Below are 16350 nucleotides of genomic sequence, written 5' to 3' on the forward strand. Positions count from 1 at the left end.
CACCCTAACCGAACCTTCACAAGTATAGCCTGTAGAAAAACCACTATAATCTAATATTTTACAATTTAAATAGAACATAACTTAACAACATCACTTTAACAATTACATAAACTCAAGAACAAACTTAGTATTCATCAATCACAAGTTCTACATAAAGACACTCACAAGATAAACAACACACAAGAACAAGTTCACTAATGGTGAAGATGTGCAAGACAATGAAATGTAATGTCAAGTATAGTAATTCATGTCTGATCTAATGATACATGCCACTATCATCCATTGGGGACATATCTGTCTATACACCCTTGATAATGAAATCCATCGCACATCCCTCGAATCATAATATCCGTCACGTCCCTTGAAATGGTACGTCATCTTTAATTTCTTCTTCTTCCTCAATTTACATAAAAATTCACAACCATGTCTCGAAATCATTGCAAATGACATGTTTACACAAATAATATGTTGAGGACCAATTCCACAACAACACATAATTCACAATAACACAATCGTGATACAACATCAACAAAAAATTAGTAAGTCTTTCAAACTATTCTCAACACATTACACATAAATAATTGATCAGATTATCTTTCATTATCCCTTTTCAACATTACAGTCATTCAATGTTGACAAGTCAATTCATAGCCATCCCATTACTGCCCAACACATACCACAAATAAATACATGAGTCTATACACTTAACAAGGGTTGAGAAATCCACTTTCCTCAAATAGTAGAACAATAACTCAGGGACTTGAGATTTTTCTTTTCGTTAGGATTCCAAATTAATGTAATCTATTCACATTAATAATCACAATAAGATTTTAAGAAACTAATAACACCCTATTCAAAATTTCCAAACCAACTTCACCTAGTGATCTTAAATGACCTAGGGTAACTATTGAGGGTGGTAAAACAATGATTTTATGAAAATTTCAAGAAATGACTTTCCGATTAATTACATTCTCCGCCACTAAAAACCATGTTCGCCCCCGAACATAAGGAAGAAGAAGAAAGAATAACTAACCTTACCAAAAATTTGTATTTTGACTTACTAGTCGATGTTCATCTCTCCAAGGGAGCTCCTCTTTAAGATCATTCCATTAAGAGAAATTCCTAATAACTGAACTTTCGAATCAAACTTTGCATACCTGCAAATCAGGAGTTATTACCAAAACACATACTAACACATATATCCATTAGGAACTAAAACCCTCTAAATCATGACACAACCACAGAGGCAAATTGTTATAAAATTTGAAATCAATACTGACAACAACCAAACGTGACTGTGAACCAACCACAACACACTCATTATTTCTAAACCCACATAGAGCTTATGAAGATTTCACCCTTACGATATAATCATTCCACGAGCTTAAGTTATAAAAAATCTCATCTTTATACATCAGGTAGTAATCAAAAGGGAATCAAACTCACCTAACTTACAAACAAATTGATCAATCAACCACCTAGCTAGCGATAAACCTAAGTAGGGGTGACAATTTCAACCCATAATAATAATGAGTCCATTTGCCCATATTTACTGGCTTGGGTCACTCACACTTTAATTGGTTAAATATGAACTTCAAACTATTTTAAGTGTATCTACAAATATGGTCAAAATGGGTTAAAAATAGGTATCAATTTGATGAATCTTAGATTACTTATTTTCACTTTCACTCAAAATTCTTAATTGTCCTAAAAAATACAAATTTAATATTAAGTTTTTAGAAATTCAATTAATTTTAAAACTTAATTTTTTTTTCTTTGGAAAAAAAAAGAGTAAGTTGGTGGAAGGCTGGGGGTGGGGATGTGCCTGGTGGAAGGGGTAATTATTTTTTATTTTTTTTGCAAAAACAATTTTTTTTGTTTTTGAAAAATAGAAACAAATTTAGGGTAGGTTGGTGGAAGGGGTGTGTGTGTGTGTGTGGGGTTCCCGGGGGGAGGGGTAGTTTTGTTTTTTTGAAAAAATAGATTTTTTTGGTTTTTTGAAAACAAAACAATTTTAGGGGTAGGTTTGTAAAAGGTTTGTGTGTGTATGGGGGGGGGGGGGTACCGTACATTTATGTTTTTGAAAAATAAATTTATTTAAATGGGTTAAACCCATTTTCCCTAAACCATATTTGACCAAATTCATATTTGCCCATATTATATTTGGATGGATTGTAATCCAAACCACTTTGTCTCAAACCATATTCAACCCATGCACAATCCGATCCAATCGAACTATCTGCCACCCCTAAACCCAAGCATAGAGATGCTCTAAAAACTTAGTTGGAGCGCTTAGATCAATAGTTGTGATTACACGTTCCTTTGGAATGGTAGAACTAAATCCAATGTCCCCACATGAATATTAAGACTATCGTACGGATGTAAATATTCAAGGTAGTTCTTCTATAAGTTCTTATAAGCAAAGTTGTGCGTATATAATCACTAATATACATAACTATCCCAAAAAATATACTAAATCTGTCATAATTAAAATGACCATGTGTGCCAAAGGATACCACACTACTTATAGGACAATCAAAGGATCAATTCACTTGATCAACCACTAGGAATTCACCCATGGATGTGAAAACGTGTGTGGCATAAGCAATGAATAAAATTTCATCTAATGTCTAGAATGAATAAGGTGGTCACATAAGAATTGTCACATATGGGGAGCACCTCCCCAGAAGTAACTAGCGTCGCCGTCCTCGAAGAGGACTAAGATAAACTCTTAGCATTCGTCACTACATTTCATAGGTTAAATTGCGGAAAATTAAAAAAATTTAATTACTTCTATATTGAGGTTTACATAGACCTCTCGCATACACACAATATATACATAGGGAATTTACATAGACCCCTCGCATATGAATTCACTACATAGTATTCTACTTTTATTTCACATACATAAGATAACAATATAGATTCATAAGAAGTGTAAAATACATCTCATATTAAAACATCTAAAATGAGTACAACATTGGACATAGTCCATACTTCATTATAATAAACACCACATATGGACATATACAACATTAGTCTTCAAATGAACGAGAATGAAGAAAAGTATTTTTAATACTAAACAATATTCAATAGCAAGATAGTGACATCGTCCTCGAAAAGAGAGGACCTACCAAACTTAGAGAATGAGAATCCAAGTCTTCTTCAATGGTCTTCTAGAAACTCAATGACTGGAACCTAGATTTTTGTAGTAAACATAGAAACATGGGTTAGTACATCACTTGTACTAAGTATGGGAATATGCACATAAATACTTGAAATCATGCTAAAGGGAAGATTTGTTCAATACCATGCTAAGTTACTTTGAAAAGCCTTATGCACAACAAAGAACCAATAATCACATATTCCTTAAGATAAGATCATATAAAACCCAAGACCAACATTATCAAGTATAATCAAGTCAATCATAGCACAGTTGAGTACATAATAAATACAACTCCAACATCATGTTATAACAACATAGCATATATAAGAATTCGTAACATTACAACATATACAAGACCCTTACATATAACCCACTATCAACTCCACAAGTGCAATGACCAAGTAAATCCCCATAACCTTACTCAACCAAGTAAACCCAAAAAAGGATCACAAGTAATGTCTATCTTCACATAACATAGCATCAACAATAGTCATCATCACATTTAGCAATATAGACCAATAGCATATTGATAAATGAAACTAGCATTATAGAATCATCAACATGTAAAGTCAATATATACATAATCATTTACTTTATATAACAAAAGAACAACGTTCTAAGAATTTTCAAGGCCAACTAGTGCAATGTATAGGTAGAGTTCCATACCCCTACCTAGACTAACTCAAACCTCTTTGGTCACCCTAAATAGTGTTCACGTTACTACTTTATTTTACTTTCATTAACAATTGCCTTAACCGACATAGAGCATGTGAGCTAAACATGAAATCCGGTGTGATGAACCCTACATAGAAAGAAGGTTCTATACTTGCCAAGATAGAACTATAAAAATAACATAGCTTCCTAGGTGGATCCACTAGCTAGTCTATCTATGGGAGCAACATAGTTAAGGAACTAGGAGATATGCCTTGAACCCTCTGCATGCTCATTAGCATTGGAGCCCTCATCGCATGATAAACCATAGGATGAGTATCCCTTCGAGGGAAGTCAACACCTCATATGGAACTATAGGGTGAATCATCCTCTATGGGAAGCCAACACCTCTCGTTGTGAAGTTCACTTGGTGCTAAGTTAAAGACCCTTTTTGAAATGTCTTTAAGTATTTATTATTTATCATAGCTTAGTGCAGGTCATAGGAGACTAACCTCTTGTATATCATATCATTAGATCATTAGGAATTGCACGCGAATGTCCTTTCAATACAACCCTCATATGTGAGATCAACATATTAGCATCTTCAAGTCATATTAAGGCACATAGGCAATTCGTAACCAATCTTATCTCATTTCATTTTAAGCATAATCTCACAATCATATAATCAAGGCATTACAATTTCATCATCATACCAACACCTACCTAATTAAATCACAAGGCATGCTTTAATTGAACTTCATCACCAAGTAAAAGTCATCAGAATTGAAGTAAAAGTTTAACATCACAAGTCTTACCAATTCATCTTCATAAGCCATCATCATTTGTCTTAACCTACACCAATCCAATTTCATCCATCAATAGGTGTAACAACATCACACAATAGTACTTGACACAAGCACTAAGTCAATCGTATCATCACTATCCCAAATAACTTCAATTCATAACATACAGTTAGGGGGATTTAAGGTTCATCATGAATTCATCAAGATTTAGATCAAATCCCAACAATACATTACCCTAGGCAGTACATAAATGAATTAGAATAGATAGAACAAGTCTAATAATTAATACATCCTTCAATTCTCATCAATTCATAACCAAGATCATAGATTTAGGCAAATTGGGGAAAGGGACAGGATCCATACGAAATTTCTCTAATTAATATCAATTAGTCAACAATATATATTCAATTATCCATGGGTAAACGCAATTAATCATAATCAACCATCAATTTAAAGATTATAAGAAAACCCATTAAAAGAGGAAAATCCTTGGAATTGAGTTATTTAGAATTCAACTTTGAAAGGACCTCTTGGGGAAATGAATCCCAAGAATAAAGAGCCCATATCTTAATGAAGATTAATCCTCAAAATTCAAGAGAAATCCTAAATAAATTGGTCTTCTTCTTCAAGCTTACTTCTTCCTTCAATAGAGGTTGAATAGAGAGAGAAAGTAGAGAGAGGTGAGAAACTTTTGGGTTTTGATTTGGGAATTTGATTAAATCAATATATATACCTCCCATGAAATATCCAAAAGACACCTCACTTAAGTTGACCCTTTAATGAAGTCAAACTTGAATTTCAAATTTCATATTTTCGTCGGAGAATAAGTCCATGACGCGGAGCTGCTCCCGCAAGATTTTCTAAATTATTTTTTGAGATAGTAGAGTCCGTGACCTTCCCGCGATGCAGACTTGATTTTTTACCAAAGGCCTCTTCCATGTGTATTTTGGCTGCTGTTTTTGTAGCTTGCCAAGCCATGTTTGGGGTCCTCTCGTGGACCCATAGGGCAACCCTTGGGTGGTCGAACCTGGAAGTTTCCACTCTATATACATATTTTTACCCATATAAAGTCACTCTACAAGTTTTAGACCTCATACAACACCCCCAAACCTTCACAAACCTAAGCAGGTTTTACAAGTACAATTAGACTAGCTTCTGGACATCTTGGACGTTTCTTTGACGTCTTGACTCTAAAACTTCCTAAATGGTTTATAAACATTATTTTAGTCTTAGAAACATTGTTATAAACCTTAGTTCAACATGTGAGGTTCTAGATTAGGTCTTGTACTTTCAGAGTGTTATATTATCCTCCCCTTAAGAACATTTATCCCTGAATGACATTAAAAGTCTTTTGAAGGGAAAAGATAGACTCAATACTAGTAGCCCTACCAACAACACACATAATCAACATGAGATACAAATAAAAAACATCAAAAAGGCATTTTACACATAGACCGAAACCATAGTAGACCCTAATTTCCAGATTTTTGGCCAAGTCAACATTCTCCTATGTTTAGTCAACTTAGGAGGGGCATTTTGGTAATTGATTAATTAGTTTATTAAATTAACTTATTAAAACTAAGTTGTATAATTCAATATCAGTTCCCAAACCTAAAAATCACGGTCAAAACATTGAGACTCACGACTCTAAGCCAGTAGACGACAAACTGCAAGAAAACGTAAAACGGTAAAGATTTCTTAGGCGAATTCAAGGTTTTCTTCAAGGTTTATTGCAAGGTGATATATGTATATTAAATTATGCATAAGGTATGGGTGTCTATACTGGACTTCTTCCTCCAATAGAACTTTGTTTTCAATGATTCAAAGATCTTGAAAACTAGGGTTGTTCCCGTGTTCTCGTTGAACTCCGTTGTCCCTAGTATGCTTTTTGATTCCATGTTTAATAGGTTAGAGATAATGTTGTTGATATGTGCTGCAGGCTAATCTTATGTGTAATGTTCTTTAATTATGAATGTCGATTAACCTATGAAGTTGTGATCGTATAAAATTAAGTGCTTAAAACGTGATTCATGAATAGACGATGTGTTAGTTACACCCTTAATTGTTTAAGTGTTGATTTGTTTGTCCGAACGTTGTATTTATGTTATTATGACATTGTCAAGGTGTTAAATTCATCAAATATTAATATTATACTTTCCAATATGTCTTAAAAACGTTACCCTAAAGTCATGAACCAAGATTGGTTAATAGAATGATACTATGTTAAGATGTGTCCGAAAATGTTAAGTATGAAGATGATTACGGTTTGTTGTGCATACCTACTGTTAATGTGACTTGTTGATGATTTTGTGTTATTTAAATTAATAATGTATCCCAAATTGAGTATGATTGAATGAAACTTTGGCTCATGCTAATAAAGAAGGTTATGAAGTCTATAACCAATTGCTTATGTCAATATTTATCTTATGCCAATATTATATAGCCAAACGATTGAACTGATAACTCAAGTAATTCAATGAATGTAAACGGCCATAAATTTATGTTATAAATTAATGAAAAGATTGGCTAATGATTAAAATACATATCAAACCAAGCATGAAAGAATATAAAATTGGCCTATGCCAATAAAGATGGTTGTGTAATCTATACCAAATGTTTATGCCAATACTAATCATATGACAATCTTGTGTAGTTAGAGTATTAAATGATATTATAAGCAATTCTAAAGTAATACAATGAATCCATCACCAATGGCATGCCATTAATTGGAAAAACTCCCAACATGCTCTAAAAGAATGAAGTATGAACATATGTAACTCATTGAAAGAAATGCTCATCGTCCATAAATGATGAAATGAAGCTACTACACTAAAGTAAAGAAGTAACGTGAGTTATAACATAATTAAAGGGGTATAAATTAAATATATGACTAGAATAGGGCTTTAAAGAAAGTGAGACAAGTCTTCCTTACACCTGAGCTACAATGTTAAAAGAATAATCACGAATGAAAGTGTTAGAATGTGTGAGACTAGTCTCATTAACACCTAAGGATGATATGTAAGGACAATTCACATTTCATCAATATAAAGTAAGGATGACAAGTCATCAAAAGAGTAAGTAAATCTCAATCTAGAAGCAAACCTCCATAATGCTTGAGTCAACTCTAAAAGATAAAAAGCATGTGCTTGCACGTGTTATGAGCATGTGCTTGCACGTGTAAGTCTCATGAGATGAGGCTACCACAGAGGTGGATAAGTAGTCTCATTAAGTCCCTAGTCTTCGAACTATGTCTAGCCAACGTAAGAACTATCCAGTGTTTTCCATCAAAGCGAGCTAGATATGTTCAGTTTCACTTTTGTCGGTGATTATACCTCTTATTGTTGTGGGGAAGACGCCGGATTTCATGATTAGCTCACATGATCTAGGTCGGCTAATGCTCACGACATGTTCTTGGTTCAGAATAGCCGTGAGCCACTCCTTTCGGTGTGGAGTGAACACTTAAGATGGATTCGCCTTAGCCGGAAATCACTCCTTTTCAGTGTGGGGTAGACACTGGATTTCATGAGTATCTCACATGATCTAGATTCATTTTAACCGGTGAATCACCTCTTTTCGGAGTGGGGAAGACATTGGATTTCATGTTACGCTTGCATGATCTTATTCCGAATGATGTCATTATGAATGTGAGAACGAATGATGATGATGGAATGTATGTTCAAAGTGAGCAATTAAGAAAAGATTAAGAATGTTAATTACCAATATCACACTCATGAAGTTTTAGCAAATAATGGGCAAAGTCAATTAAGATTGGCCTAATAATGACTTCTTATATGATTCCAATAAATGGAAGTAGAAACATAATGTTAACTAAATACCTCATAACTTCCCTAAGATGAAAGTAATGAAATAGATGGCATACACAATAGAGAATGGCTTATGAAATGTTAATGAATACATAGTGTAAAGAATGACTCTCTATTGTAGGGAAATCAATCCTTAGTCCTTGGATTAGTTACATCGATTCATTCTAGGTATGGGACTACAACGAATCATTGCACTTGTAAGTAAAACATAGGACCAAAGGAATTATTGAACTACACAACAACAAGAAGAAAGAGAATGAAAATAAACTAAGTCCCCAAAGGGAAGCTCTCGGGTTTGAGCAATCAATTTTTCAAAATCTCGCCCGAGTGGTTCTAAAATTCTGTATGATACTAATTTCTTGTGATCATATTGAAAATGAGTTCTATGCTTTGGATGCATTAAAATTCATCATATTCATACCACAATTCACAACTAACGAATTAGGAAAGTTTAATGACTAGACTTTCCAGAAATGGCATGTTGCTTAGGAAAAGCTTTCGTTGATCATGCATAACTTTCTATACTTAGTAAAATGATGTACTAACCCTATTCACTTTACTCTTTTTATAGGTGCAAGTCAGAGGACAGAGTGATGACACTTGCAGAGGTTTGGACTTCAGCGTTTCTCCAGACCATTTGGTAGGTCCTCTTGATTTCAAGGATGCTACAACTTAGTTTAGAGTTAAATATAGACATAGCTAGTTGATTTTGTCCGTAGTGTTTCCTTCACAGTTTAATTTGAAGCTTTTGTAATATGGCTGTTTTTGGCAAACATATTTATGATATATTCATATCCTATTTTGAATAGATTCAATACTATCAGTCAAACCAACAACATACATATAATCATCATGATTCAAAGCTCATAGGAGTACTTCACAACTCCATTTAAAACATAGGGTGTGTTTGGTATGAACAAAATGTTTTCCATGAAAATGTTTCCCTAGAAAATTTTTTCCTGGAAAATAAGTAGATTTTGGACTTATTTTCTCATGTTTGGTTGGTGAGTAGAAAATATTTTTCGAAAATTATTTTTAGGGTTTGACTTATGAATGAAAAATATTTTTGAGAGACATCTTTTATTTTTGTTAGAGTAGAAAATAATTTATGAAATTAAAAATATCTTTTAAAACTAATTTTTATTTGGGGTTGTGGTGGGGGGTGGGGTGGGGGAGGGGGTAGGAGTGAAAAAATAAAAATTTGAACTTTTTAGTATTTAAAAAAAAATAAAATTGGGGGGTGGGGTGGGGGAGGGGGTAGGAGTGATACAATAAAAATTTGAACTTTTTAGTATTTTAATTTTTTTTTGGCGTTGGGGGTGGTGGTGGGCTGGTCGGGGGGGGGGGGGAGGGGAGGGGAGGGGAGGGGGATAGGAGTTGAAAATAAAATTTGAAGTTGAAAATATTTTTAAAAAGCAAAATTATTTTTTTGGGGAGGGGGTGGGGTTGTAATTTGTGCTGTTTAAATGAAGTGTAAGGTGGCTGATCTTAAGTGGAAAAATCTAAGCTAAAACAACAATGAATCTACACTTAAAAACACGTTGAACAAATTGTGAAAATACCACAAAACGAATGTATAAATGTTGGTAAATCAAGGCTAGAAATTTTAGTCAAATTTCCAGCACTTGGTGATGTTGTTTCGGCCAGAACACTTGAGGTTTGAGAAGTTCAAAATAAATTTAAAATATGTGAGGTCAGTGGGGATTGAACCCAAGACCTCACTACATGAAAGCTAAAAAAAATGAGAGATGTGGGATTCGAACCCACAACCTCTCGACCAAATAAGAGAGTAAAGAGAAATTTTAAAATAATAAAAATACTGAGAGTAGTGGGATTCTAACCCACCACCTCTTGGAAGAATGATAAGGTAAGGAGAAAATGTAAATTAAAATAAAGTGAGGTTGTGGGGATTCGAACCCACAACCTCTTGAATGGATGAGAGAGTTAGGAGAAAAATAAAGGAGAAAATAAAATGTGGAGAGTGGCGATTGAACCTACAACCTCTTGAATTGATGAGAGAGTTAGGAGAAAAATAAAGGAGAATAAATGTGGAGAGTTGTGATTGAACCCACAACCTCTTGGATAGGTAACAAAGTTAAGAGATAAATTAAAAGAAAAATAACGAGCTTGTGGGGGATTGAACCCACAACCTCCTTGCCTTAAAAAGAAAAAGGGGACAGGAACAAGAAAGAAATATTATGGGGTTGGATCTAACTAGGGTCTCCCAAATTTGAAAAATGCAATTATCAAGTTTAAAATAAGATTAAGTGTTGTTCAAGTGATTCGAAATTGGGTCCCTTACCCAATTCCGTATTGACACATAAGTCATACGTAAGCAAATATTTAATGAATGCTACCTCAAAAGATCAAAATCAATATCTTGGCATATCTACAAGATGCATAAGTCTTGTACCACATAATCTTGGGTAAACATGAATCACTTAGACAAACTATGAATGAAGCCTCATGGCATGTATGTGTTAACTCATAAGTCTAGGCATAAGTTTAAAAGTAAGTGAACCTAAGATGTATGTGATGAAATGATGTAAAACCTAGAAGGGGTTAAGTAAGAGTGTGAAACACACTAAATGGACAAGTGCATTGGCATATGATGAAATGAACATTCATGTAAAGGGGTGAGTAATTATGAAAAGAAAATGTGCTAAAGTTAATCAATGTGGTGACAACATGATAAGAGGCTAATGTGAAAGATGAGAGCAATCTCAAATGATTCTAAGTAAATGTTGCCAAAATATACTCACCTATGAGAGAGTAAAGTTAATGAAGAGACCAGTCTATATGAACACGCTAATGAAAGTATTGAAGTTAATGCATACTTAATACTAATGATGAGATGAGAAATCATCTAATGTTCTGTGATGTCCTCATGCTAGAAGCCAACTTCCGTGATGTATGAGTTGAACGTAATGGAACTTTATAATGAACACCGATAGGATAGCTATGAGAAGTGATGCCTTCTTTCGGGAAGGGCGGAGGTTCACGTAACTCTCATGAGATGAGACTATCCGGCATGCTGGGTATATGTCTCCTTATATCTCCTAGTCTTCAAACGTATACTGCCAATATAGGGATCTGGCGGGGTTCAATTCATATGTACGCTAGCATGTTTTGGGTCACTTTGGCTGGTGATTCCACTTCTTTTCGGTGTGGGGGAGACACTGAATTTCATGATGCTCACATGATCTATACCGGTTAAAGTTAAAGTTCCCAAAGAATGAATGAGGCCAGCCTCAAATGATGCACATAATGAAATGAACGGTACCATAGGTGTAAGAATAGGATATTCAAGAGGTGAGATAGACTTAAGTAATGACGCTAGGTTATTCTTGATCATTGCAAAGAAAACCCGATGAGAGTCTTAAACTACATCCTAGATAGGACTGGTGATTACACTATTATATGAAAGAATTAAAAATGAAGTACGTATGTATGAATGAAGTATACTTTGTGTTTGCTAAAGAAGGATCCCTAGGTGAGGTCCCATATGTTGAGCCCTCATTTTGGGAAGTCCTAATGTCAAGTCCATGATTCCAAGGTCTCATGGCATATGAAAGAATGATATGAACTACGTGATATGATATGTGAAATATGTTATGTGCTGTTTGCAAAATGATATATTTGATGATGCATGTTACACTCATGGCATGACATTCCTAATCCAAATTTGGCAGGTCCATTGACTTTCCTAATCCAATTTTGGTAAGTCCATTGACTTGACTTTCCATAAATCATGTTTTTAGGAAAGAACTATTCTTACTCATGCATGTCCTTGGTGTGTGCTTGTATATGCCCATACTTAGTACAAGTGTGTACTAATTCCATACAAGTATCCATTTTTAGGTGCAGGCACAGGTGGATGTTAGATCGTATGGTAGAACATTACAGTTATCCCGACGTGGAGCTTTCATCCGGACTTGGTAGACCCTCATGCTTTCGAGGCTGTCTACTGTTATTATCTAGCTTAGATGCAGTTCTTAGCTAGTTGAGCATGTTCCACTAGTGTTTCATTTCCCACTTCATTTCAGATTTTGTAGTGGTGCCGTTTTGGCAAGTACACATTTAATGCAGCGATGAACTATTTCTTTTATTTGATTATCTTAATGTTAGATGGTTGATTGTGAAAATAAATGAGTTTAAATAGAATGTTTTATACGAATTTTAAATAACAAAAATTTCAAATTTTCAGCAAAAATTAACCTAGATGAAGTAAAGATGACATATGTAGGCTTGTCTGCGACCTCTGAAAGGTCTAGGACGCCGGTCTCATCTGGGGTCTGATTCCATCTTGACATAAGTCCTTCTACTTAAAGATATATCGCAAGCTTTTGTGATAAGTGTATATGTCAAGATGTACTCCATACAAGTAGTGGCACCATATCTTCAAAGCAAACACAACTGCTGCTAGCTCTAAATCATGGGTTGGATAATTTTTCTTATGTGGCCGCAGCTGACTTGAGCCATAGGCTATAACTTTACAATGCTGCATCAATACACAACCTAATCCCACTCCAGAAGCATAACAATACACTACATATACTTTCGTGACTTCTGGAAGTACCAATACAGGTGTAGAAGTTAATTTACTCTTCATCTCTTGGAATCTTCTTTCACATTTATCACTCCATTGAAACTTGGTATCTTTGTGTGTTAGTTTTGTTAAGGGTGCAGCGATGGAAGAGAATCTTTCAACGAACCTTCTCTAGTAACCTACTAATCAAAGAAAACTATGGGTCTCTGTAGGCGTTGTAGGTCTTGGCCAATTCTTCACTGCGTCTATCTTCTGGTTATGAACCCTTATTGCTTCATCTTATACAATATGACCTAGGAATGCCACAGATTTCAACCATAACTCACATTTAGAGAACTTTGCATACAATTTACAATCACGGAGAATTTATAAAACCTGCGGCAAGTGATTAGCATGATTCTCTTCCGATATTGAATACACCAAAATGTCATCTATGAACACTATTAAGAATACATCTAAAAATATCTTGAACAACCTATTAATCAAATCCATAAAAGTTGTTGGTGCATTTGTTAGCCCGAATGACATGACTAAGAACTCAAAATGACCATGCTGTGTTCGGAAAGCTCTCTTGGATATATATATATATATATATATATATATATATATATATATATGAAAAACACCTAGCACCTTGTAACTGATCAAGCAAATCATCAATTCTGGGGAGGGGATATTTGTTCTTAATTGTTACCTTATTCAACTGCCGGTATTCGATACACATTCTTAATGATCCATCTTTCTTGCATACAAATAAAACTGGTGCTCCTTATGGGGACATACTAGGCTTTGTAAATCCTTTTTCTAATTAGTCTTTCAATTGCTCCTTCAAGTCCCGTATTTCTGCCGGAGCCATTCAATACAAAGGAATTGAGATAGGTTGTGTATTTGGAAGCACATCAATACAAAACTCTACTTCTCATTGTCGAGGCAACCCTATAAGATCCTCAGTAAACACATCGGGAAATTCATTTACCACTGGAACAGATTGAAAGATTGGTGGCTTTGCATCTAGATTTTTCACTCTTACCAGGTGACATATGTATCCTTTGGAAATCATCTTCTTTGCCTTAAGATAAGAAATATATTTACGTCTTGGCGCCCCAATATTACCTTTCCATTCGAGGACTGCCTCTTTTGGAATCTGGAAATGAACTATCCTAGATCGGCAATCTACCGTGTCATAAGAAGAAGTTAACCAATCCATACCCATTATAACATCAAAATCTACCATGTCTAGATCAACAAGGTCAGCCAATGTTTCGCGATCACAAACAATTACAATGCAATTACTATAAACTCTTGTAGCTATAATAGACTCACCATTCGGTGTAGTCACTTCAAATGTCTTCACTAATAATTCTAGTGTTCTTTTGAACTTTCTAGCAATCAACGGTGTAACATAAGATAGTGTAGACTACGGATCAATTAATGCATATACAATATGTGAAAAGATGGACAATGTACCTGTAACCGCATCTAGTGAGGCTTCTGAATTTTGTCAATCGCCTAGTGCATATGTGCGATTCTAACCTCCACTATAACTAGCTGCTCCCCTAGATCCTCTACCACGATATGTAGGCATCTGTATCCCCCTACCCAAAGAAGGTGTTAATGAGTTTGATTCAACAACTGATCTAGTTGGCTGTGCAATGCCACCCACGCCCCTATGAAGGTAGTTTCTCATCATATGCCCTGGTGCGCCACACCAAAAACAAAAATCTGTCCAAACCTGCATGCACCCAGTTGATTCCTCCCACACTATTTACAAGGTTGTCGAGGAGGCCTTTATTGGCTCGTACTTCCATACTCTTGATGACCCACTATTTGTGAGCCTTGTCTTTCACTTCTTTGCCCCAAACTGATTGCCCCTAAACCCTTGAAATTGGGGTGGAGCACTAGCTGTAGAGTAGAAAGATGATGGCCTAGGTGGTCTGTTAAAGAACTAAGGCCTAAACTCACCTTGGTATGTTTTAAACTGCCCCATGGATCTGGCCCTCTTAGAATGCCATGTTTTTGACTATGTCCTTCTTGTTTGCCTTTGATCCTCGAACTTTTGAGGAAAGGCTCATCTCTATATAAACATATCTTTATTCAATGAAGCAATGGTACATTTTCTAACTTAATATGGGTCTAATCTATCCACATATCTATGAACTCTATCCTCCATGGTAGCTACTACATTAGGAGCATATCTGGACAAAGAATTGAATTTGAGACTGTACTCTCTCTCGCTCATACCTCCGTGGTGGAGATTTAAGGACTCACCCACGCGGGCCTCTTAGATCTCCAATTGAAGATAATGGGTAAGGAATACCTTTCTAAACTCTTTCCATGTAGCTTAAGGTGCATCCGTTCCCCTAGATTGCTTACAAGATTCATACCAAAATATAGCCACACCCTTTAATCTATATGCTGCTAGCTCAAGTGCTTCTTTACCACTTACATGCATAATATCCAAAGTGTGTTTGATCTTATCTATGAAGTCTTGCGGATCTACATTAGGATCTGACCCGGTGATTGATGGAGGGTCCAAGTTAAGAAAATAACGTATCTGTGTTTCATCTTCTCTATCTACACCGCTAGTACCTACAATTGGACCTTTTTGCCTTTGGCCATGACCAGTAACTATATGAGTCAATAATTGGACTGCATTCCTCAAATTTGGCTCGGTAGCATTAATAAGGGATTCCTGAAGTTCATCTTCCCTCATTAGTTCTTTAGTAGATGGAGGCGTCGGGGAAGTTTGCAATAAAGACTCATCTTGAGCCCCACTTTGAACAGCTTGGCTGGTCCCTTCTTGGGCAGCCACATCTACTCGCTTACCAGTACTTTTACTCCTTCTCGTAACCGGCATATTTTCTATAATAAAACAATTTGAAAATTAGGTATGATTCACCTACAACATTGGTTCTATCGCACGATCTAAGAAATAAAATAAGTGAGACAACTGCAACATGTTCCGTAGCCTTCTGTTTATACATATGGTGCATGACACATCCATAAGAAAGACTCTAAACAGACACGTCTTTGTAGACTCCCTAGGATGACATGCTCTGATACCACTTTTGTCAAACCTTAAATCCCAATAAGACAGATAGGCACCCGATGGCCTAAGGGCCCGAGAAAACGAACTTGAAATCTTTTCTTACTATGTATATAACTATAAATCTCTTGACAAGTTCACAAAGGACGCAGCGATAAACCAACATAAGTAGACCCAAAAAGTTATATACAAGACTTGGCGATTGAGGCCACAACTCCTTAAGACACAACTAAACCATGTACATACGTCTACAAAGCCTCTAAAAAAGATAGAAGACCTAGATTAGGTCGGGACAGACCCCTCCTTACCCT

The 16350-nt window shown here is 35.4% G+C and overlaps 1 long non-coding RNA gene across 1 annotated transcript; it reads left to right on the top strand.

Moving 5' to 3' along the window:
• Positions 1–8578: 8578 nt before the first annotated feature.
• On the top strand, positions 8579–12608 carry LOC112941632 (uncharacterized). The gene is made up of 3 exons (XR_003247055.2): positions 8579–9084; positions 12137–12164; positions 12306–12608. It is a non-coding gene; the product is annotated as an uncharacterized lncRNA (long non-coding RNA).
• The last annotated feature ends 3742 nt before the right edge of the window (positions 12609–16350 follow it).

Source organism: Solanum lycopersicum, chromosome 6 (genome assembly GCF_036512215.1).
Source record: "Solanum lycopersicum chromosome 6, SLM_r2.1".
Lineage (NCBI taxonomy): Eukaryota > Viridiplantae > Streptophyta > Magnoliopsida > Solanales > Solanaceae > Solanum > Solanum lycopersicum.